The 23,423-nt window shown below is 46.8% G+C and overlaps 1 pseudogene; it reads left to right on the top strand.

The window, feature by feature from the left end:
- The first annotated feature begins 9,299 nt into the window (after window positions 1-9,299).
- Window positions 9,300-13,893, top strand: LOC121561362 (annotated as a pseudogene).
- The last annotated feature ends 9,530 nt before the right edge of the window (window positions 13,894-23,423 follow it).

Genomic DNA, 23,423 nt, shown 5'->3' with positions numbered 1-23,423 from the left:
TCATCTCGTCGTCGTCCCGTTGTCCTTCTGCGCTCATCTCGTCAGTCCCCCGTTGTCCTTCTGCGCTCATCTTTCTGTCGTCATTTCCCTTGTCCTTCCGCTCATCTGTATGTCGTCCCACGTTGTCCTTCTGCGCTCATCTGTTCGTCCTTCTGCGCTCATCTCGTCGTCGTCCCACGTTGTCCTTCTGCGCTCATCTCGTCATCGTCCCACGTTGTCCTTCTGCGCTCATCTCGTCGTCGTCCCACGTTGTCCTTCTGCGCTCATCTCGTCGTCGTCCCACGTTGTCCTTCTGCGCTCATCTCGTCGTCGTCCCACGTTGTCCTTCTGCGCTCATCTCGTTGTCCTTCTGCGCTCATCTCGTCGTCGTCCCACGTTGTCCTTCTGCGCTCATCTCGTCGTCGTCCCACGTTGTCCTTCTGCGCTCATCTCGTTGTCCTTCTGCGCTCATCTCGTCGTCCTTCTGCGCTCATCTCGTCGTCGTCCCACGTTGTCCTTCTGCGCTCATCTTGTCGTTGTCCCACGTTGTCCTTCTGCGCTCATCTCGTCGTCCCACGTTGTCCTTCTGCGCTCATCTGTCGTCCTTCTGCGCTCATCTCGTTGTCGTCCCACGTTGTCCTTCTGCGCTCATCTGCGTAGTCTCCTTCTGCGCTCATCTCGTCAGTCGTCCCACGTTGTCCTTCTGCGCTCATCTGGTCGTCCTTCTGCGCTCATCTCAGTCAGTCGTCCCACGTTGTCCTTCTGCGCTCATCTCGTCACTTCCTTCTGCGCTCATCTGTCGTAGTCCCCGTTGTCCTTCTGCGCTCATCTGTCGTAGTCCCACGTTGTCCTTCTGCGCTCATCTCAGTGTCGTCTCACGTTGTCCTTCTGCGCTCATCTCGTAGTCGTCCCACGTTGTCCTTCTGCGCTCATCTGTGTCTTGTCCTTCTGCGCTCATCTGTCAGTCGTCCCCGTTGTCCTTCTGCGCTCATCTCGTCGTCGTCCCACGTTGTCCTTCTGCGCTCATCTCGTCAGTCGTCCCCGTTGTCCTTCTGCGCTCATCTCGTGTCCCGTTGTCCTTCTGCGCTCATCTCGTCAGTCGTCCCCGTTGTCCTTCTGCGCTCATCTCGTCGTCCCACGTTGTCCTTCTGCGCTCATCTAGTGTCGTCCCACGTTGTCCTTCTGCGCTCATCTATTCCTTCTGCGCTCATCTCGTCGTCGTCCCACGTTGTCCTTCTGCGCTCATCTCGTGTAGTCCCACGTTGTCCTTCTGCGCTCATCTCGTCGTCCTTCTGCGCTCATCTGTGTCGTCCCACGTTGTCCTTCTGCGCTCATCTCTCGTCGTCCACGTTGTCCTTCTGCGCTCATCTCGTGTCCCGTTGTCCTTCTGCGCTCATCTCGTCGTCGTCCCACGTTGTCCTTCTGCGCTCATCTAGTCGTCGTCCCACGTTGTCCTTCTGCGCTCATCTGTCGTCCTTCTGCGCTCATCTCGTCAGTCGTCCCACGTTGTCCTTCTGCGCTCATCTCGTCGTCGTCCCACGTTGTCCTTCTGCGCTCATCTCGTGTCGTCCCCGTTGTCCTTCTGCGCTCATCTCGTGTCCTTCTGCGCTCATCTGTGTCGTCCCACGTTGTCCTTCTGCGCTCATCTCGTGTAGTCCCACGTTGTCCTTCTGCGCTCATCTAGTCGTCCTTCTGCGCTCATCTCGTCGTTAGTCCCACGTTGTCCTTCTGCGCTCATCTCGTCGTCGTCCCACGTTGTCCTTCTGCGCTCATCTGTGTCGTCCCACGTTGTCCTTCTGCGCTCATCTCGTCGTCGTCCCACGTTGTCCTTCTGCGCTCATCTCGTCGTGTCCACGTTGTCCTTCTGCGCTCATCTCGTCGTCGTCCCACGTTGTCCTTCTGCGCTCATCTCGTAGTGTCACGTTGTCCTTCTGCGCTCATCTCGTCGTCGTCCCACGTTGTCCTTCTGCGCTCATCTCGTTGTCGTCCCACGTTGTCCTTCTGCGCTCATCTCGTCGTCATCCCACGTTGTCCTTCTGCGCTCATCTCGTCGTCGTCCCACGTTGTCCTTCTGCGCTCATCTCGTCGTCGTCCCACGTTGTCCTTCTCGCTCACTGATCTCGTGTCGTCCCACGTTGTCCTTCTGCGCTCATCTGTACGTCGTCCCACGTTGTCCTTCTGCGCTCATCTCGTGTCCTTCTGCGCTCATCTGTCGTATCCCCGTTGTCCTTCTGCGCTCATCTCGTCGTCACGTTGTCCTTCTGCGCTCATCTCAGTGTCGTCCCCGTTGTCCTTCTGCGCTCATCTCGTGATAGTCCCACGTTGTCCTTCTGCGCTCATCTCAGTGTGTCCCCGTTGTCCTTCTGCGCTCATCTCGTGTCGTCCCACGTTGTCCTTCTGCGCTCATCTCGTCGTAGTCCCACGTTGTCCTTCTGCGCTCATCTCGTCGTCGTCCCACGTTGTCCTTCTGCGCTCATCTCGTATAGTCCCACGTTGTCCTTCTGCGCTCATCTGTGTCCCACGTTGTCCTTCTGCGCTCATCTCGTCGTAGTCCCACGTTGTCCTTCTGCGCTCATCTCGTCAGTTGTCCTTCTGCGCTCATCTCGTGTCGTCCCACGTTGTCCTTCTGCGCTCATCTCGTCGTCGTCCCACGTTGTCCTTCTGCGCTCATCTCGTCGTAGTCCCGTTGTCCTTCTGCGCTCATCTCGTGTCGTCCCACGTTGTCCTTCTGCGCTCATCTGTCGTCATCCGTTGTCCCTCGCTTCATCTCGTCGTTTCCTCATCTCGTTTCCCGTCGTCCCCTCCTCGCTTATCCATTGTCCTTCTGCGCTCATCTCTCGTCGTCCACGTTGTCCTTCTGCGCTCATCTCGTCGTCATTGTCCTTCTGCGCTCATCTCGTCGTCGTCCCGTTGTCCTTCTGCGCTCATCTCGTATGTCCCGTTGTCCTTCTGCGCTCATCTCGTCGTCGTCCCACGTTGTCCTTCTGCGCTCATCTCGTCGTTCTTCTGCGCTCATCTCGTAGTCGTCCCACGTTGTCCTTCTGCGCTCATCTCGTCGTCGTCCCACGTTGTCCTTCTGCGCTCATCTCGTCGTCGTCCCACGTTGTCCTTCTGCGCTCATCTCGTAGTCGTCCCGTTGTCCTTCTGCGCTCATCTGTAGTAGTCCCGTTGTCCTTCTGCGCTCATCTCGTCGTAGTCCACGTTGTCCTTCTGCGCTCATCTGCGTAGTCCGTGTCCTTCTGCGCTCATCTAGTGTCGTCCCACGTTGTCCTTCTGCGCTCATCTCGTCGTCCTTCTGCGCTCATCGTCGTCATCCCGTTGTCCTTCTGCGCTCATCTCGTCGTCGTCCCACGTTGTCCTTCTGCGCTCATCTGTAGTAGTCCCCGTTGTCCTTCTGCGCTCATCTCGTCGTTAGTCCCACGTTGTCCTTCTGCGCTCATCTGTAAGTAGTCCCACGTTGTCCTTCTGCGCTCATCTCGTAGTCCTTCTGCGCTCATCTCATCGTAGTCCCACGTTGTCCTTCTGCGCTCATCTCGTGTTTCTGCGCTCATCTCGTCGTCCCACGTTGTCCTTCTGCGCTCATCTCGTATTAGTCCACGTTGTCCTTCTGCGCTCATCTCCGTCGTCCCACGTTGTCCTTCTGCGCTCATCTCGTCGTCGTCCCACGTTGTCCTTCTGCGCTCATCTCGTTGTCCTTCTGCGCTCATCTCGTCGTCGTCCCACGTTGTCCTTCTGCGCTCATCTCGTCGTCGTCCCACGTTGTCCTTCTGCGCTCATCTCGTCGTCGTCCCACGTTGTCCTTCTGCGCTCATCTTGTCGTTGTCCCACGTTGTCCTTCTGCGCTCATCTCGTCGTCGTCCCACGTTGTCCTTCTGCGCTCATCTCGTCGTCCTTCTGCGCTCATCTCGTCGTCGTCCCACGTTGTCCTTCTGCGCTCATCTAGTGTCGTCCTTCTGCGCTCATCTCGTCGTCGTCCCCGTTGTCCTTCTGCGCTCATCTCGTCGTCGTCCCACGTTGTCCTTCTGCGCTCATCTCGTCGTCGTCCCACGTTGTCCTTCTGCGCTCATCTCGTTGTCGTCCCACGTTGTCCTTCTGCGCTCATCTCGTCGTCCTTCTGCGCTCATCTCGTCGTCGTCCCACGTTGTCCTTCTGCGCTCATCTCGTAGTCGTCCCCGTTGTCCTTCTGCGCTCATCTAGTAGTCGTCCCACGTTGTCCTTCTGCGCTCATCTCGTGTCGTCCCACGTTGTCCTTCTGCGCTCATCTCGTGTAGTCCCACGTTGTCCTTCTGCGCTCATCTCGTACGTCCTTCTGCGCTCATCTCGTGTGTCGTCCCCGTTGTCCTTCTGCGCTCATCTCGTTGCTGTCCCACGTTGTCCTTCTGTGCTCATCTCGTCGTCGTCCCACGTTGTCCTTCTGCGCTCATCTCGTTGTCCTTCTGCGCTCATCTCGTCGTCGTCCCACGTTGTCCTTCTCGTCGTCGTCATCCACGTTGTCCTTCTGCGCTCATCTCGTCGATCGTCCCACGTTGTCCTTCTGCGCTCATCTCGTGTAAATCCCGTTGTCCTTCTGCGCTCATCTATAGTCGTCCCGTTGTCCTCTGCGCTCATCTCAGTCGTCGTCCCGTTGTCCTTCTGCGCTCATCTCGTCGTCACGTTGTCCTTCTGCGCTCATCTCGTCGTCGTCCCACGTTGTCCTTCTGCGCTCATCTCGTCGTCCTTCTGCGCTCATCTCGTCGTCGTCCCACGTTGTCCTTCTGCGCTCATCTCGTCGTCGTCCCACGTTGTCCTTCTGCGCTCATCTCGTCGTCGTCCCACGTTGTCCTTCTGCGCTCATCTCGTCGTCCCGTTGTCCTTCTGCGCTCATCTCGTCGTCGTCCCACGTTGTCCTTCTGCGCTCATCTCGTGTCACGTTGTCCTTCTGCGCTCATCTGCGTGTGTCCCACGTTGTCCTTCTGCGCTCATCTCGTCGTCCCGTTGTCCTTCTGCGCTCATCTCGTCGTCGTCCCACGTTGTCCTTCTGCGCTCATCTTGTCGTCCTTCTGCGCTCATCTCGTCGTCGTCCCACGTTGTCCTTCTGCGCTCATCTCGTCGTCGTCCACGTTGTCCTTCTGCGCTCATCTCGTCGTCGTCCCACGTTGTCCTTCTGCGCTCATCTCGTCGTCCTTCTGCGCTCATCTCGTCGTCGTCCCACGTTGTCCTTCTGCGCTCATCTCGTCATCCTTCTGCGCTCATCTCGTCGTCGTCCCACGTTGTCCTTCTGCGCTCATCTCGTCGTCGTCCCACGTTGTCCTTCTGCGCTCATCTGTGTGTCCCACGTTGTCCTTCTGCGCTCATCTCGTATCCTTCTGCGCTCATCTCGTCGTCGTCCCACGTTGTCCTTCTGCGCTCATCTCAGTCGTCGTCCTTCTACGCTCATCTCGTCGTCGTCCCACGTTGTCCTTCTGCGCTCATCTCGTAGTCCTTCTGCGCTCATCTCGTCGTGTCCCCGTTGTCCTTCTGCGCTCATCTCGTCGTAGTCCCACGTTGTCCTTCTGCGCTCATCTGTCGTCCCACGTTGTCCTTCTGCGCTCATCTCGTGTCGTCCCACGTTGTCCTTCTGCGCTCATCTCGTAGTCCCGTTGTCCTTCTGCGCTCATCTCGTCGTCATCCCACGTTGTCCTTCTGCGCTCATCTCGTGTGTCCCACGTTGTCCTTCTGCGCTCATCTACGTGTCGTCCCCGTTGTCCTTCTGCGCTCATCTCGTAGTTCCTTCTGCGCTCATCTCGTCGTCGTCCCACGTTGTCCTTCTGCGCTCATCTCGTGTCGTCCCACGTTGTCCTTCTGCGCTCATCTCGTCGATAGTCCCACGTTGTCCTTCTGCGCTCATCTGCGTCAGTGTCCTTCTGCGCTCATCTACGTCGTTAGTCCCACGTTGTCCTTCTGCGCTCATCTCGTAGTCGTCCCACGTTGTCCTTCTGCGCTCATCTCGTCGTAGTCCCCGTTGTCCTTCTGCGCTCGTCTCACGTTGTCCTTCTGCGCTCATCTCGTGTCGTCCCACGTTGTCCTTCTGCGCTCATCTGCGTCGTCGTCCACGTTGTCCTTCTGCGCTCATCTCAGTACGTCGTCCCACGTTGTCCTTCTGCGCTCATCTCGTCGTCCTTCTGCGCTCATCTCTGTCGTCCCACGTTGTCCTTCTGCGCTCATCTCGTCGTCCTTCTGCGCTCATCTCGTCGTCGTCCCACGTTGTCCTTCTGCGCTCATCTCGTCGTCGTCCCACGTTGTCCTTCTGCGCTCATCTCGTCGTCATCCCACGTTGTCCTTCTCGCTTTCTCATTTACATTTTAGTCCTTTAGCGCTCTATCCCTCTCGTTGTCCTTCTCCTCATCCCATCTAGTCGCTCTTAACCCGTCCTGCCATCGCTCTTACCAAATACGTCGTCCCCACGTTGTCCTTCTGCGCTCATCTTGTCGTCCTTCTGCGCTCATCTCGTCGTCGTCCCACGTTGTCCTTCTGCGCTCATCTCGTCGTCCTTCTGCGCTCATCTTATCGTCCCACGTTGTCCTTCTGCGCTCATCTCGTCGTCGTCCCACGTTGTCCTTCTGCGCTCATCTCGTCGTCGTCCCACGTTGTCCTTCTGCGCTCATCTCGTCGTCGTCCCACGTTGTCCTTCTGCGCTCATCTCGTCGTCGTCCCACGTTGTCCTTCTGCGCTCATCTCGTGTGTCCCACGTTGTCCTTCTGCGCTCATCTGTAGTCGTCCCGTTGTCCTTCTGCGCTCATCTCATCGTTGTCCTTCTGCGCTCATCTCGTCGTCGTCCCACGTTGTCCTTCTGCGCTCATCTCGTTGTTCTTCTGCGCTCATCTCGTCGTCGTCCCACGTTGTCCTTCTGCGCTCATCTCGTCGTCGTCCCACGTTGTCCTTCTGCGCTCATCTGTCGTCGTCCCACGTTGTCCTTCTGCGCTCATCTGTCGTCGTCCCACGTTGTCCTTCTGCGCTTTTCATTTATTTTGTCCTTCGCTCTATCGCCCTGTCCTTCTGTCATCTTTCCATTGTCGTCTCTTTCGTCTTCTTCTGCTCATCTAAACTCGTTGTCCCACGTTGTCCTTCTGCGCTCATCTTTGTCCTTCTGCGCTCATCTCGTGTCGTCCCACGTTGTCCTTCTGCGCTCATCTCGTCGTCCTTCTGCGCTCATCTGATCGTAGTCCCCGTTGTCCTTCTGCGCTCATCTCATCGATCCCGTTGTCCTTCTGCGCTCATCTCGTGCGTCGTCCCCACGTTGTCCTTCTGCGCTCATCTGTGCGTCGTCCCACGTTGTCCTTCTGCGCTCATCTCGTCGTTAGTCCCACGTTGTCCTTCTGCGCTCCATCTGCGTCAGTCGTCCCACGTTGTCCTTCTGCGCTCATCTCGTCGTCCTTCTACGCTCATCTCGTTGTCGATCGTCTCACGTTGTCCTTCTGCGCTCATCTCGTCGTCGTCCCACGTTGTCCTTCTGCGCTCATCTCGTAGTCCTTCTGCGCTCATCTCGTCATAGTCCCACGTTGTCCTTCTGCGCTCATCTCGTGTAGTCCCCGTTGTCCTTCTGCGCTCATCTCGTATTAGTCCCACGTTGTCCTTCTGCGCTCATCTGTCAGTAGTCCCACGTTGTCCTTCTGCGCTCATCTCGTGTTAGTCCCACGTTGTCCTTCTGCGCTCATCTCGTAGTTCCTTCTGCGCTCATCTAGTCGTCGTCCCGTTGTCCTTCTGCGCTCATCTGCGTTGTCCTTCTGCGCTCATCTCGTCGTTAGTCCCCGTTGTCCTTCTGCGCTCATCTCGTCGTAGTCCCACGTTGTCCTTCTGCGCTCATCTCGTCGTGTCCCACGTTGTCCTTCTGCGCTCATCTGCGTAGTAGTCCCACGTTGTCCTTCTGCGCTCATCTGTAGTCCCGTTGTCCTTCTGCGCTCATCTCGTGTAGTCCCACGTTGTCCTTCTGCGCTCATCTCGTCGTCGTCCCACGTTGTCCTTCTGCGCTCATCTCGTCGTGTCCCACGTTGTCCTTCTGCGCTCATCTCGTAGTAGTCCCACGTTGTCCTTCTGCGCTCATCTCAGTCGTGTCCCCGTTGTCCTTCTGCGCTCATCTCGTCGTCCCGTTGTCCTTCTGCGCTCATCTGTCGTCGTCTCACGTTGTCCTTCTGCGCTCATCTCGTCGTCGTCCCGTTGTCCTTCTGCGCTCATCTCGTAGTCGTCCCACGTTGTCCTTCTGCGCTCATCTCGTGTCATCCACGTTGTCCTTCTGCGCTCATCTAGTCGTTAGTCCCCGTTGTCCTTCTGCGCTCATCTCGTCGTCCTTCTGCGCTCATCTCGTCGTCGTCCCACGTTGTCCTTCTGCGCTCATCTCGTCGTCGTCCCACGTTGTCCTTCTGCGCTCATCTCGTCGTCGTCCCACGTTGTCCTTCTGCGCTCATCTCGTCGTCGTCCCACGTTGTCCTTCTGCGCTCATCTCGTTGTCGTCCCACGTTGTCCTTCTGCGCTCATCTCGTCGTCCTTCTGCACTCATCTCGTCGTCGTCCCACGTTGTCCTTCTGCGCTCATCTCGCGTATTTCTTCTGCGCTCATCTCATCGTCGTCCCACGTTGTCCTTCTGCGCTCATCTCGTCGTCGTCCCACGTTGTCCTTCTGCGCTCATCTCGTCGTCATCCCACGTTGTCCTTCTGCGCTCATCTCGTGCATGTCCCACGTTGTTCTTCTGCGCTTCATTTCCATTTTAGTCCTTTCGCTATCCCTCTGTCCTTGCTCTCATCGTCCATCTAGTCGCTCGGATTAACCGCGCCTTTTGTCTCGCTCTTACCCAAATGTGCTCCCACGTTGTCCTTCTGCGCTCATCTCGTCGTCCTTCTGCGCTCATCTCGTTGTCGTCCTACGTTGTCCTTCTGCGCTCATCTCGTCGTCCTTCTGCGCTCATCTCGTCGTCGTCCCACGTTGTCCTTCTGCGCTCATCTCGACGTCATCCCACGTTGTCCTTCTGCGCTCATCTCGTCGTCATCCCACGTTGTCCTTCTGCGCTCATCTCGTCGTCCTTCTGCGCTCATCTCGTCGTCGTCCCACGTTGTCCTTCTGCGCTCATCTCGTTTCTTTTTTTTCCGATCTCAGATTCATTCACCTTTTGATTGACATACTTTTTACTATAGTAAAATAAAGACAGTGGTGTTATAGCAAAGTATTTTTCTTACCCAAACTCAAGACACAGGATTTTTTTATTTATCTAAATTCAAATGCAAAGAATCACCAGATTCCTTGAAGATTGTGTGTGGACTTTAATGGCTCTAGACATACCTGCAGTATGTGTGACATTTGGGGGACCAGAGTGAGCTAGGTGATGATTCAACGTGCAAACGGAGCTAGATGCTAAATCTTTCTGTTCAGGCTGCCAGTCTGTCTGCGGCTTACAATCAAGGTAAGGCACGGACACACATTCACCTGGCACTCCAACAGGCTGCTGGGCTCTGTCAGAGCAGATAAATAGTAGTTAATTGAATGGGCATCAGAGTGTCTAACTCCCAGACATTAAGTATGTCCCTCAACGTCACGTCTCCGCTAGTGGTGTGTGTGTGTGAGAGAGAGAGAGAGAGAGAGAGAGAGAGAGAGAGAGAGAGAGAGAGAGAGAGAGAGAGAGAGAGAGAGAGAGCATTTATTATATTGACATCAAGACCAAAAGGTCTTATACTGTAACTGTATTCACTTAAATTCATTGTTCACAAACCATAGCAGTTATATTTATAAGCAATTTATAACCAGACCAATATAATCTATGTTGATCGCCCCCTAACTACCCATGTCTTATCTGATTCCTATATGGTATTATCCTGATCCTACACTCTTGGAAATAAAAGGTGCTATCTAGAACCTAAAAGTGTTCTTTGGCTGGTTCCAGGTAGAACCCTTTTTGGTTCGATGTACAACCCTTTCCACAGAGGGTTCTACCTGGAACCAAAAAGGGTTTTCCAATGGGGAAAACCAAAGAACACTTTAGGAACCCTTTTTTCTGAGAGTGTACTCAGTATTGAACCAAAGTACTACCACTAGGGCAGCTTTTTTTTGTATTTGTATTCTAGTCAGTCAATGCAGTTAACTATATTGACCCTCCTAACCATATTTATTGGAACATGATTGCATTTCCCAATTGCTGAATAGAATTGCAGTGAATGTGAACTTAAGTCCGTACAAAGAAGTTTCATGCTCCATAAAATAAGCTTCTTTATAAAAAGCATTACTTTGTTTCTCTTTCCTGGGGATTTGCTGTCGGGTTCATCCCTGTTCTGCTCATTGTGCTATTACAGAAGCATAATCAGCATTGGATTTCATGGAGATTGGTCATGGAGATTGTCCTAGATTTATTAAGAGCCAGTTCAACCAGTTTATGTCTACTCCTGGACTAAAAAGGCAATGGAGAATCTCCATTGAAAATACTTTTTAGTCGAGGAATTGGCTATATCTGGGTCTGGGCAACCTGCCAATGAGGTTAGGGCCACAAATGTTGTAGCCCAGGAGTATCTAATTATACTCACATTTCCAGATCTTGATTAGCGAGACCAGAAGGTCTACTGCTAGATGTATTTAATGCTGGTCTGGGAGACTTCACTGTTAATCCAATTGGTTCCATCTAGCAACACTTTAACCAGCACTATGTTTTCTCTCTCTCTCTCTCTCTCTCTCTCTCTCTCTCTCTCTCTCTCTCTCTCTCTCTCTCTCTCTCTCTCTCTCTCTCCCATTCTCTCTCTCTCCCATTCTCTCTCTCTCCCATTCTCTCTCTCCCCCATTTCTCTCTCTCTAATCTTTCTCTCTTCTCAAGTTCTCTATTTTGTTCACTGCCTTCCACTCCTCTCTCCAGCGATGACCACGGTATCCATGGAACCAATGGTGATCTTGGCGGAGTGATCGTTAAAGAAAATATTCATTTATTTACAGTGCCTTCAGAAATTCTTCACACCCCTTGACTTTTTCCACATTTTGTTGTGTTACAGCCTGAATTTTAAATTGATTAAATTGAGATTTTGTGTCACTGGCCTACATACAATACCCCATAATGTCAATGTAGAATTATGTTTTTCTACATTTTTATTAATTAATTAAAAATGAAAAGCTGAAATGTCTTGAGTCAATAAGTATTCAACCCCTTTATGGCATGCCTAAATAAGTTCAGGAGTAAAAATGTGCTTAACAAGTCAGATAATAGGTTGCATGGAATCACTCAATGTGCAATAATAGTGTTTAACATGATATTGAATGACTACCTCATCTCTGTACCCCACACATACAATTATCTGTAAGGTCCCTCAGTCGAGCAGTGAAACTCAAACACAGAGTCAACCACAAAGACCAGGTAGGTTTTCCAATGCCTCGCAAAGAAGGGCACCTATTTGTAGTTACTGTAGGTAAAAATAAATAAAAGCAGATTATTACACTTTGGATGGTGTATCAATACACCCAGTCACTACAAAGATACAGGAGCCCTTCTTAAATCAGTTGACGGAGTGGAAGGAAACTGCTCAGGGATTTCACCATGAGGCCAATGGGGACTTTAAAACAGTTACATAGTTTAATGGATATGATAGGAGAAAGCTGAGGATGGATTTACAACATTGTAGTTACTCCAAAATACTAACCTGAATGACAGAGTGAACTGAAGGAAGCCTGTACAGAATAAAATATTCAAAAACATGCATCATGTTTGCAATAAGGCACTAAAGTAGAATTGCTAAAAATGTGGCAAAGAAATTAACTTTGTCCTGAATACAAAGTGTTATGTTCAGGCAAAATCCAACACAACACATCACTGAGTACCACTCTTCATATTTTCAAGCATGGTGGTAGCTGCATCATGTTATTTGTACGCTTGTCATCGGCAAGGACTAGGGAGTTTTCTAGGATAAAAGGAAATGGAATAGAGCTAAGCACAGGCAAAATCCTAGAGGAAAACCTGATTCAGTCTGCTTTCCAACAGACACTGGGAGACAAATTCACCTTTCAGCAGGACAATAACCTAAAACACAAGGCCAAATATACACTGGAGTTGCTTACCAAGAAAACATTGAATGTTTCTGAATGGCCTGTTTACAATTTTAACTTAAATCGGCTTGAAAATCTATGGCAAGACTTGAAAATGGCTGTCTAGCCATGATGAACAACCAATTTGACAGAGCTTGAAGAATAAAACAAATTATAAAATGCAGATTAATATGCAGGCTTACCCAGAAATATTCACAGCTGTAATCACTGCCAAATGTGATTCTAACATGTATTGTGAATAAATGTGAATACTTATGTAAATTGAATATTTCTGTATTTCATATTCAATAAATGTGCAAATATTTCTAAAAACATATTTTCACTTTGTCATTATGGTGTATTGTGTGTAGATGGGTGAGATTTGTATTTATTTAATCCATTTTGAATTTAGGCTGTAACACAACAAAATGTTGAATGAATACTTTTTGAAGGCACGGTATTACCCATTCCTCCCTTCCCATAACCTGAAATCACCATGATATCTATGGAACATCTGTTGTTGCTGCAGAAATGCTAATAATAGATATAATTGAATAATAATGATTGATAACATTTCCCCTTGCTTATATCTCTCTGCTCTCCAATGCCCCCCTCCATAGCAATGACCACTGTATCCATGAAACCCCTGCTGGTCCTGGTGGAGCGGATCCCCAATGCCACCGACCTGCCTTTTGACTCCGCCCCTTCCTCTCCCGAAGACACCGCTGCCACCTTCACCATAGGCTGTATACTCTCCCTCATGTGTCTGGTCGGCGTTTCCAGAAAACATCTACACCCTCGTGGTCATGTGTCACTCCATGCGTTCCGCAGCGTCCATGTATATTTACATCATCAACCTAGCCTTGGCAGATCTGCTCTATCTGTTGACCATTCCGTTTGTGGTCTGCACATACTTCCTGAAAGGTTGGTATTTCGGCGATGCCGGGTGCAGGATTCTGATCAGTATGGATTTCCTGACGATGCACGCCAGCATTTTTACGCTGACCATCATGAGCACGGAGAGGTACTTTGCCGTGCTGAAACCGCTGGACACAGTCAAACGGTCCAAGAGCTACCGCAAAGCAATCGCGGTGCTTGTATGGGTGGCTTCCCTGGTCCTGACTTTACCCATGATCCTCAGGATTCAGATGATGATGGTGGGTAGCAAGGTCATGTGCCAGCCGACCATGTCTCCGCTGTCCTATAAGGTGTACATCACCTTCCTGTTCTGTACCAGCATCGTGGCTCCGGGGATGATCATTGGCTTTCTCTACATCGGGCTGGCTCGCACCTACTGGATCTCTCAGACAGAAACCTTCAAACAGACCAAGAAAATACCAAACCAGAAGGTCAGTCAATCAAACTAACTATCTCTCTGTCAATCAAACAAAGTATCTCTCTGCCTATCCATCATTTAGATGTGTCAAAGGAATATACTTTGGTAAAACAAGTGAATGTGATTGATCGCTGTAATCTTGTAAATTCCTGTCCAACAGGTCCTCTATCTGATCTAGTTCTAACTCCATCTTGAATATCTCTATTCTCCAGGTCCTCTACCTGATCTTTACCATCGTCCTGCTGTTCTGGGCCTGTTTCCTGCCCTTCTGGATCTGGCAGCTCCTGGGTCAGTTCCACCCCTCCATCCACCTCTCCACCAAGGCCAAGCGCAACATCAACTATCTGACCACCTGCCTCACCTACTCCAACAGCTGCATCAACCCTTTCCTCTACACGCTGCTCACCAAGAACTACAAGGAGTACCTGAGGAAGCGCCAGCGTACCTGCACCGCGGGCAGCTACTTCAACCGGAGGAACCGGTTCCAGCGCTCGTCCAGGAGGTCACTGTCCTCCAGCAGCCAGCAGTGCACGGAGAGCTTCACAGCGCACCACACACAACAACAGCCTGTGAGGTAGGAGAAGAGGTTTCTGGTCTTATTGGGACATTATCTCCACATGTCTGCTAATTTATAGTGATGAAAACAAGTTTACCCATTTATAGTGATGTAATGTATGTCTGATGGGGTTGAAGGATGTGTGTGGTTGTGTTGAGGTCAGCCTGTGAGATCTAATAAACAGACTATGACATAGGAGGTCCATGCATGGTTTGGGCAATTCCTCTGATGTTTTCTCACGTGTTTCTCCAAACATGTTTGTTCCCATGGGAACGGTTGGTGGGTTGCCAGTGTTTTTTGATTGGTTTAGCGTGTGAATTCATAGTTTGTTTTAGTCTGTTTTTAGTCTAATCTATGTCTTCGTATTGTTTGAGTTAGCGTTTGGATTCAAGTTTTTATCCACCCAGTCTTACAAGCTCGCGTCACGGTAAGCCCTTGTGGCTGGGATCGCTCTAACCTGACCCGAGATTGGATCCTATTGGCTAGCAGACTAGCAGTGCTAGCCTACCTGGGTTTTTATACATGGCTGGGCCCAATTGCGAAAGGTGCGAGATGATTTCCACGCAAGAGGAGGGAAAAAGGGGAAACTGATCGATGGACGGGGGTTCGTCTGCCCTATATGCATCACCATCATGCAGCTTCAGGAAGAGATTATCCTGTTGTTAGCTCAGCTGCGGTAGATGCAGGACCTGCTATCAAACTTCACTGACGTAGCTGCATCCCAGGCGAATCGCATCTCGCTCTTGAGTGTCTCCTACAGCCAGGGTGCCGACGAGTCGGGCGGCGTTGATCTGTTCCACTCCACTTCGCTGCCCATAGGAGACTGATCACTAGCCAGGCATAGGAGGTCCTGGAGGGAGGAAGTCTGGCTGGTCTACATCTATCCTAGAAGATCCGATCTGGCTATCAAACAGTTTTGCCCCACTGGAGGCAGACCTACTGGCCCTGGGAGTCAGCTCTGTTCCTGGGAATTGACCAACAGCTGGCAGCCGGCCAGTGGCTACAACCCCTGTCCATTCCACCAGCCTACCGTGTCTCCTGACACCATCCACTGATGGTGCAGTTAGGCTGGCCTGGTTTGAAGCCCCCACCTTCCCTACCTACAGTTCTGGTCAATAACTCCAATATTGGCACCATCGTCACTCATGTTGGGTTTAATGACATTCGCTTTGGATGACACTTGGAACTGAGGGAGGACTACAAAACTATGTTTTAAACACCCTCGTTAGCACAGGGGAGAAAATAATGATCTGTGGCCACCTCCCATGCTATCAAAGGGGTTCGGAACGTTTCAGCTGCCTCGTTGCCCTAAACAATTACCTCAAGGAACTTCAATATCAAGAATGTTTCCTTTTGTGACTATTTTGATTTGCTATGGGAGCAACCAGCGCTTTTTAAAAGAGACAGGATTCACCCTAACCGCAGGGGTTCCAGGAATATTTCCAGCAACATTGCAAACTGTTTTAGAGACTGACGGTCTGGGTCTGTTAGTGCTCCAGTCCTCCCTGTCATAATTAGCAACAGAGGACATGGAAAGCATGTTATGTCCCGTAGATGTGTGGCCAATGTAAGTACCATAATTTATGTTCCTCTTAATTCCCTGAATACCTCCCTCAACCTGGCAGCTAGTTGTTAACTCGAAAAGTGTTCTTAGTTGTATTATGAATTCCACAAATATGGCGAACCCCTCGGTTTTCAAATCATGTAGCACATAAATTTGCGAAGCTTGATATCAAAGATGGACCTTCTTGATGTCTGGGTGCATGATACGAGCCCTGATATTCTGGTTCTCGCGGAGACCTAGCCCAAGGGGGAGGGGTGGCTATATATGTGAAATCAACTTGTGGCATCATGTTCTCTAAGTGTCAGTATCCCCAAAACAAAACAAAAAGTTGGAGTGTTTGTTATACAGTGCCTTGAGAAAATGTTCATACACCTTGACTTATTCCATATTTTGTTGTGTTACAGCCTGAATTCAAAATTGATTAATAAAAAAATAAGAAAACTCACCCATGTACACACAATATCCTGTAATGACAAAGTGAAAACATGTTTTTAGAAATTTTTTGAAATTTATTAAAAACAAAATACAGAAATATCTCATTTAAATAAGTATTCACACCCCTGATTAAATACATGTTAGAATTACCTTTAGCAGCGATTACAGCTGTGAGTCTTTCTGGGTAAGTCTCTAAAAGCTTTCAACACCTGGAATGTATAATATTTGCCCAATATTGTTTTCAAAATTGTTCAAGCTCTGTCAAATTGTTTGTTGATCATTGCTAGACAACCGATTTCAAGTCTTGCCATATATTTTCAAGCAGATTTAAGTCAAAACTGTGACTCTGCCACTCGGGAACATTCAGTCTTCTTGGTAAGCAACTCCAGGGTAGATTTTGCCCTTTTTTGGGTTATTGTCCGGCTGAAGGGTGATGTCATCTCCCAGTGTCTGGTGGAAAGCAGACTGAACCAGGCTTTCCTCTAGGATTCTGCCTGTGCTTAGCTCCAGGTTTCTTTTTTATCCTGAAAAACTCCAGAGTCCTTAACGATTACAAGCATACACATAACATGATGCAGTCACCACTATGCTTGAAAATATGGAGAGTGGTATTGAATTTTCCCCAAACATAACACTTTGTATTCAGGACAAAAAGTGAATTGCTTTGCCACATTTTTTGTAAGTGCCTTGTAGCGAACAGGATGCGTGTTTTGGAATATTTGTATTCTGTACAGGCTTCCTTCTTTTTACTCAATTTGGTTAGTATTGTGGATGAAGTACAATGTTGTTGATCCATCCTCAGTTTTCTCCCATCACATCCGTTAAACTCCGTAACTGTTTTAAAGTCACCATTGGCCTCATGGTGAAATCCCTGAGTGGTTTCCTTCCTCTCCGGCAATTGCGTTAGGAAGGACGCCTGTATCTTTGTAGTGACTGGGTGTATTGATACACCAAATTGTAATTAATAACTTCACCATGCTCAAAGAGATATTCAATGTCTGCTTTTTTTTCTACCCATATGCCAAAAGGTTCCATTCTTTGCGAGGCATTGGAAAATCTCCCTGGTCTTTGTGGTTGAATCTGTGTTTGAAATTCAATGCTCGTCTGAGGAGCCTTACAGATAATTGCATGTCAGGGGTACAGATATGAGGTAGTCATTAAATTTAAAATTAAATTATGTTAAACACACAACTTATTATGTCCATGCTCATCCTTATTATGTCCTGAACTTATTTAGGTGTGCCATAACAAAGAGATTGAATACTTATTGACTCAAGCCCCTTTTAATTTTTTATTAATTTGTAAAATTTAGAAAAACATAATTCCACTTTGACATTATGGGGTATTGTGTGTAGGCCAGTGACAAAAAATCTAAATGTAGTCAATTTTAAATTCAGGTTGTAACACAACAAAATGTGTAAAAAGTCAAGGGTTTGAATACTTTCTGAAGGCCTTATGCCAAAATACAAATTTGTTTGTAGCTGGGATTTACTGCCAGCCTGCTGCACTGACTGATGCTTTTGATGTTATTTCTGAACATTTCAAACCATTCTTGTCATCTGACTTAGTTATTTTAGGAGATTCTCACCTGGGTTTTGCTTACCCCGGCCTCTGATAATTTGAATAATATTTGTCTTGACTTTAACCTGACTCAACTAATATCCAAACCTACATGGATTCATGTAAGAAACCCAGCACACTCCTCGCTGATTGACCTAAATATTATAATTTTTTGATCACTGTCCTATTGCATGTATTAGATATTTTTATTTTATTATCCCCAGGCATTTCATGATATGTATTGCTTGGAGCTTTCCTCTATCATTTTTATTTTTATTTTATTTAGCTAGGCAAGTAAATTACGAACAAATTCTTATTTACAATGACGGCCTACCAAGAGGCAAAAGGCCTCCTGCAGGGACGGGGGCTGGGATAAAAATAGAAAACGACAAGAGAGACACCACAGCACTACACTACAGGTCAAAAGTTTTAGAACACACACTCATTCAAGGGTTTTTCTTTATTTTTTTAAACTATTTTCTACATTGTAGAATAATAGTGAAGACATCAAAACTATGAAATAACACATATGGAGTAACCAAAAAGTCTGAAACAAATAAAAATATATGTTATATTTGTGATTCTTCAAATACCACCCTTTGCCTTGATGGCAGCTTTGCACACTCTTGGCATTCTCTCAACCAGCTTCACCTGGAATGCTTTTCCAACAGTCTTGAAGGAGGTCCCACATATGCTGAGCACTCGTTGGCTGCTTTTCCTTCACTCTGCGGTCCTACTCATCCCAAACCACCTCAATTTGGTTGAGGTCGGGGGATTGTGGAGGCCAGGTCATCTGATGCAGCACACCATCACTCTCCTTCTTGGTAAAATAGCCCTTACACAGCCTGGAGGTGTTTTGGGTCATTGTCCTGTTGAAAAAAAATGATAGTCCCACTAAGCCCAAACCAGATGGGATGGCGTGTCGCTGCAGAATGCTGTGGTAGCCATGCTGGTTAGGTGTGCCTTGAATTCTAAATAAATCACAGACAGTGTCACCAGTAAAGCACCCCCACACCATAACACCACCTCCTCCATGCTTTATGGTGGGAAATACACATGCTGAGATCATCCGTTCACCCACACTGCGTCTCTCAAAGACACTGCGGTTGGAACCAAAAATCTCAAATTTGGACTCCAGACCAAAGGACAAATTTCCACTGGTCGAATGTCCATTGCTCGTGTTTCTTGGCCAAAGCAGGTCTCTTCTTCTTATTGGTGTCCTTTAGTAGTGTTTATTTTCAGCAATTCTACCATGAAGGCCTGATTCACACAGTCTCCTCTGAACAGTTGATGTTGAAATGTGTCTGTTACTTGAACTCTGTGAAGCATTTATTTGGGCTGCAATTTCTGAGGCTGGTAACTCTAATGAACTTATCCTCTGCAGCAGAGGTAACTCTGGGTCTTCCATTCCTGTGTTGGTCCTCATGAGAGCCAGTTTCATCATAACGCTTGATGGTTTTTGCGACTGCACTTGAAGAAACATTTCAACATTCTTGAAATGTTCCATATTTACTGACCTTCATGTCTTAAAGTAATGATGGACTGTCGTTTCTCTTTGCTTATTTGAGCTGTTCTTGCCATAATATGAACTTGGTCTTTTACCAAATAGGGTTATCTTCTGTGTACACCCCCACCTTGTCACAACACAACTGATTGGCTCAAACGCATTAAGAAGGAAAGAAATTCCACAAATTAACTTTTAAGAAGGCACACCTGTTAATTGAAATGCATTCCAGGTGACTACCTCATGAAGCTGGTTGAGAGAATGCCAAGAGTGTGCAAATGTTGTCATCAAGACAAAGGGTGGCTATTTGAAGAATCTCAAATATAAAATATATTTTGATTTGTTTAACACTTTTTTGGTTACTACATGATTCCATGAGGTGAAGTGTGGATTAAAGAACTTGAATACATTGCAAGTTTGCCCTTTTTGGCCATTAGGCTACACTTTACAATAGGACTCAACTCCGACCGCAGCATCTATCGGTCGTTTAAACTGTGGCACAAATAGGGGGATTCTTTTTCACACCTAGCCAAGCTATTAGACTATCCTTTTGTAAATTAATGGAGGTGTGAATGTTGAAATAAATTGATGTTATTTTGTTGGGTAACGGTTCGGCTCTCGGAACACATTAAGAGGTGGCTTCTATCTTCAATATAATCATTCCTTCAGAAAGTTATACCCATAGGACTTAGGCCTGCAGTAAACTAAATTCGATTGCCAGGTTAATTTTTCATTAGGTTATAATAATCCATGTCCACTGGGAATGTTATAAAGTCCAAAAGTTATGGACAGAGTTAGAAAGTTGGCTGTCAGAAGTATTACAATGGAAATTAACTTTTAATCCGTCTGTCTGCATATTTCAAGACATGACATATAAGGGTGCAGTGAGATACCCTTTGGGTTGGATTATACTTTTTTCGTCAATCATCTTGAAAAAACATATACTTAAAAACTGAAAATGCTTTAAATGCTTTATTATCCAAATGTTGAAAGTGCGTGGGTGACAGAGAGAAACAAAATGGTGCAGTTTGAGGCCTTGTGCCCTGTGTAGCTCAGTTGGTAGAGCATGAGGCTTGCAATGCCAGGGTTGTGGGATTGATTCCCACAGGGTACCAGTATGAAAAGAGTATGAAAATGTATGCACTCACTACTGTAAGTCGCTCTGGATAAGAGCGTCTGCTAAATGACAAAAAATGTAAATGTAATGTTGCGGAGAGTGAGGTCTGGGCAGGTGTGATGTAGTTGTTGTTTTATGTGTATGTTTTGTATTGTCTAAAAAATAAAAAGGACATGACAAGCTTGCAACACGCATCTGATTATTCATTATGAATAGGATTTATTTGATTTATTTCGTTTCCATTCTTCATTGTAACCACAATGTCACAAATAATTGAACACATACACAGACACACACACACAACATGAGCAGATTAACTTGGTCAAAACATTTCTTTACTAAAGATGATCAGAAAGAATGTTGGTACTTATTTATTTAGATCTAAAGCCACAAATGAGTGAGTCGCTCAACATAATGCTGACAAATATAGCTTTATGCTGCAAAATAGCCTACTAAATAGGCCAAGCCTAAACAAATATATTAAATTGCCTAAATAAACTCGTACATTTAATAAATAAAATAAATAAATAAAGTAAGTAACTCATGTCTTGAAAATATGGGCAACCCTTTTCCCCTCACTATCCTCACTGGACTCTCTTTCATTCAGTTTCTTCTTCACATCAGCAAAGAAGGACTTTATATAGAGGGGCTATCACTCTTTCACACTGTGGTAAATAAAGCCAGTTTCTTATTTAGAAGTATTTATTTATGTTTTTAGAGAGAGAGAAACCAAAAGCCCACCGTGCCTATTTTTCGAAAATCGGCAGTCCACATGTTAAGTAGAATTGCGCCATTGTATTTACCCAAGTTCTCTCTCAACTCCAGGACCACCCGCCAGCTATTTTTGTTGTTGTTGCCTGATGCAGGACTCTAGAGCCAGAGGAGAGAGACTCTTGGACCAAAACACTCACACCTCCATTAATATACAAAAGGATAGTCTGCATCAGGACTAGTGCCAGAGGAGAGAGACTCTCGGACCGAAACACTCACATCTCCATTAATTTACAAAAGGATAGTCTAATAGCTCGTCTAGGTGTGAAACCCCCCCAATGTGTGCCACAGTTTAGACTATCGATAGAGCAGCGTTCTAACTCCCCCTTGTGATAGTGTGGCGCAATGACAAAATGACGCAATTTACCATCATCTACCACAAACTGTTGTGGCATAAGCTCGAAACTTTTAATTGAGGAACCACTGTAGGGGCTGCTACCTTATAGAAGAAAGGATCTAAACCATCTGACCCAGGGGTCAAGTTTAAGGAGCTCCTTTAGCACCTCAGACTCAGTGACAGCCTGCAGGGAGAAGCTATGTAGCGGGGCACAGGGAAAAGAGGGAGGAGCATCAGGGCTAGTCGCATTAGAAGGGCTGGGAGATGAGGAAGTGTTGGATGGGCAAGAATGCATGGCTGAGTCAAATAGGAATCCTGACTTAATGAAGTGTGGATTAAAGAACTCAGCCAAATGCTTCTTGTCAGTAACAACCACATCATCAACATTAATGGACATGGGCAGCTGTGAGGAGGAGGGTTTATTCTCCAGGTCTTTCGCCGTTTTCCAGAACTTCTTGGGGTTAGACCCACAGAGAGAGAACTGCTCCTTAAAGTAACTAACTTTGGCCTTCCGGATAGCCTGAATGTACTTTATTTCTCCTTTGCCTGAACTTCAGCCAGTCAGCCTGAGTATTTGTGTGGCGAGGCTTTCACCAAATGGTGTTCTTGAGGTGGAGTAACTGCCAGATCACGGTCGAACCAGGCTTTTAATTCTAATTTTCTTTATGGGGACTTGCTTGTTAAAAAGACCACCCAAAAAACAAAAACAAAATTCTAAACATCTTCGACAGAGGGGATCAAGCTGATTCTATACCAATTCACAGAGGCCAGGTCATGAAGGAAAGCTTGCTCATTAAAGGTTTCCAGCAAGTGTCTATGACAAATCAGGATAGGTCTTTTAACTGAGCATCCATTACGAACACAGGCCGTAAAACAGTGATCACTAAGGTCATTACAGAAAACACCAGACTGATACCTATCAGGATTATTTGTGAGTATAACATCAAGGAGAGTAGCCTTTTCTGGGTGTTTGGAGTCATACCTTGTGGGATTGGTAATAATCTGAGAGAGATTTAGGGAGTCCCATTGTTTTAACACTAGAACCGCCTAGCCTTTAAGCATATAAGTACCCACTAGAGAACATTGCCGGGCATCTCCTTTAGCATATGCATCAGATGCATATCAACCTACAAGGTGGGCAAACATGCTTGATAAATAAATGCTTGATAATTAATGCATAAACTATTGTAAATGATTAATTGCATGGGAATATATCAATAAAATAAAATAAATAAAAATAGTTGTTTGTTTAGATAGAGTCAAGGATATGTTTTGTATAATTCTACAAAGTCCTAGAAAAATGTAGGCCTATAGCCTATTTTCATTTCCCTTACAATAAAAATATTACAGTGTAATCTAGGGGTGTAACGATTCGTTTTAACAACGATTCGATTTGTATCACGATTCGTGGTTGTCGATACGATTCAAGGACGATATTGGTTCATTTAGAACGATACGATCCGAAACGATTCAGTGACTTGAAATCGATTCAGTAACCTTTTAGCCAAAAATTCAACCAGTGTGACTGAAATAAATACCTGGATACTGGACAGTGCAGGTGAAGTTTCCTAGATTCCTGTTTCTTGTAATGGAATCAGGTATCAATTAATTATGAATATAAATAAACAATACAATGAATGGCAAATGCATTCACATTTTATTTGAATAAAGTGCAAACAACACTTTAGGTTGAATTCACAGGAAGTTAAAATTGTCTGATCTCATTTTCAATATTCAATACATTTTCAATAAAAGTACAGTAAGTGCAACCAACATTTCAACAGTAGGTTTACCTGCTACTTCTGCTTTTGTTTTTCAACATTAAAATATTCAATATTAATATCAAAAATAAAGTGCAACCAACATCTCTTCAGGTTGAATAAACAGTAGGTTTACCTGCTACTTCTGCTTTTGTTTTTCAACATAAAAATATTCAATATTAATATCAAAAATAAAGTGCAACCAACATCTCTTCAGGTTGAATAAAGAGTAGGTTTACCTGCTACTTCTGCTTTTGTTTTTCAACATTAAATATACAGTATTAATATCAAAAATAAAGTGCAACCAACATCTCTTCAGGTTGAATTAACAGTAGGTTTACCTGCTACTTCTGCTTTTGTTTTTCAACATTACAATACAAATACAGTATTAATATCAAAAATAAAGTGCAACCAACATTTCTTCAGGTTGAATGAGCAGTGGATGAACCTGCTACTACTCTCATTTTAATAAACAAACAATATTCAACAAAATATCAAGTGTAA

Source organism: Coregonus clupeaformis, unplaced genomic scaffold (genome assembly GCF_020615455.1).
Source record: "Coregonus clupeaformis isolate EN_2021a unplaced genomic scaffold, ASM2061545v1 scaf0854, whole genome shotgun sequence".
In the NCBI taxonomy this organism is placed as follows: Eukaryota; Metazoa; Chordata; class Actinopteri; order Salmoniformes; family Salmonidae; genus Coregonus; species Coregonus clupeaformis.
Note: the sequence above shows the minus strand (reverse complement) of the source record. Positions and strands in the feature narration are given on the sequence as shown.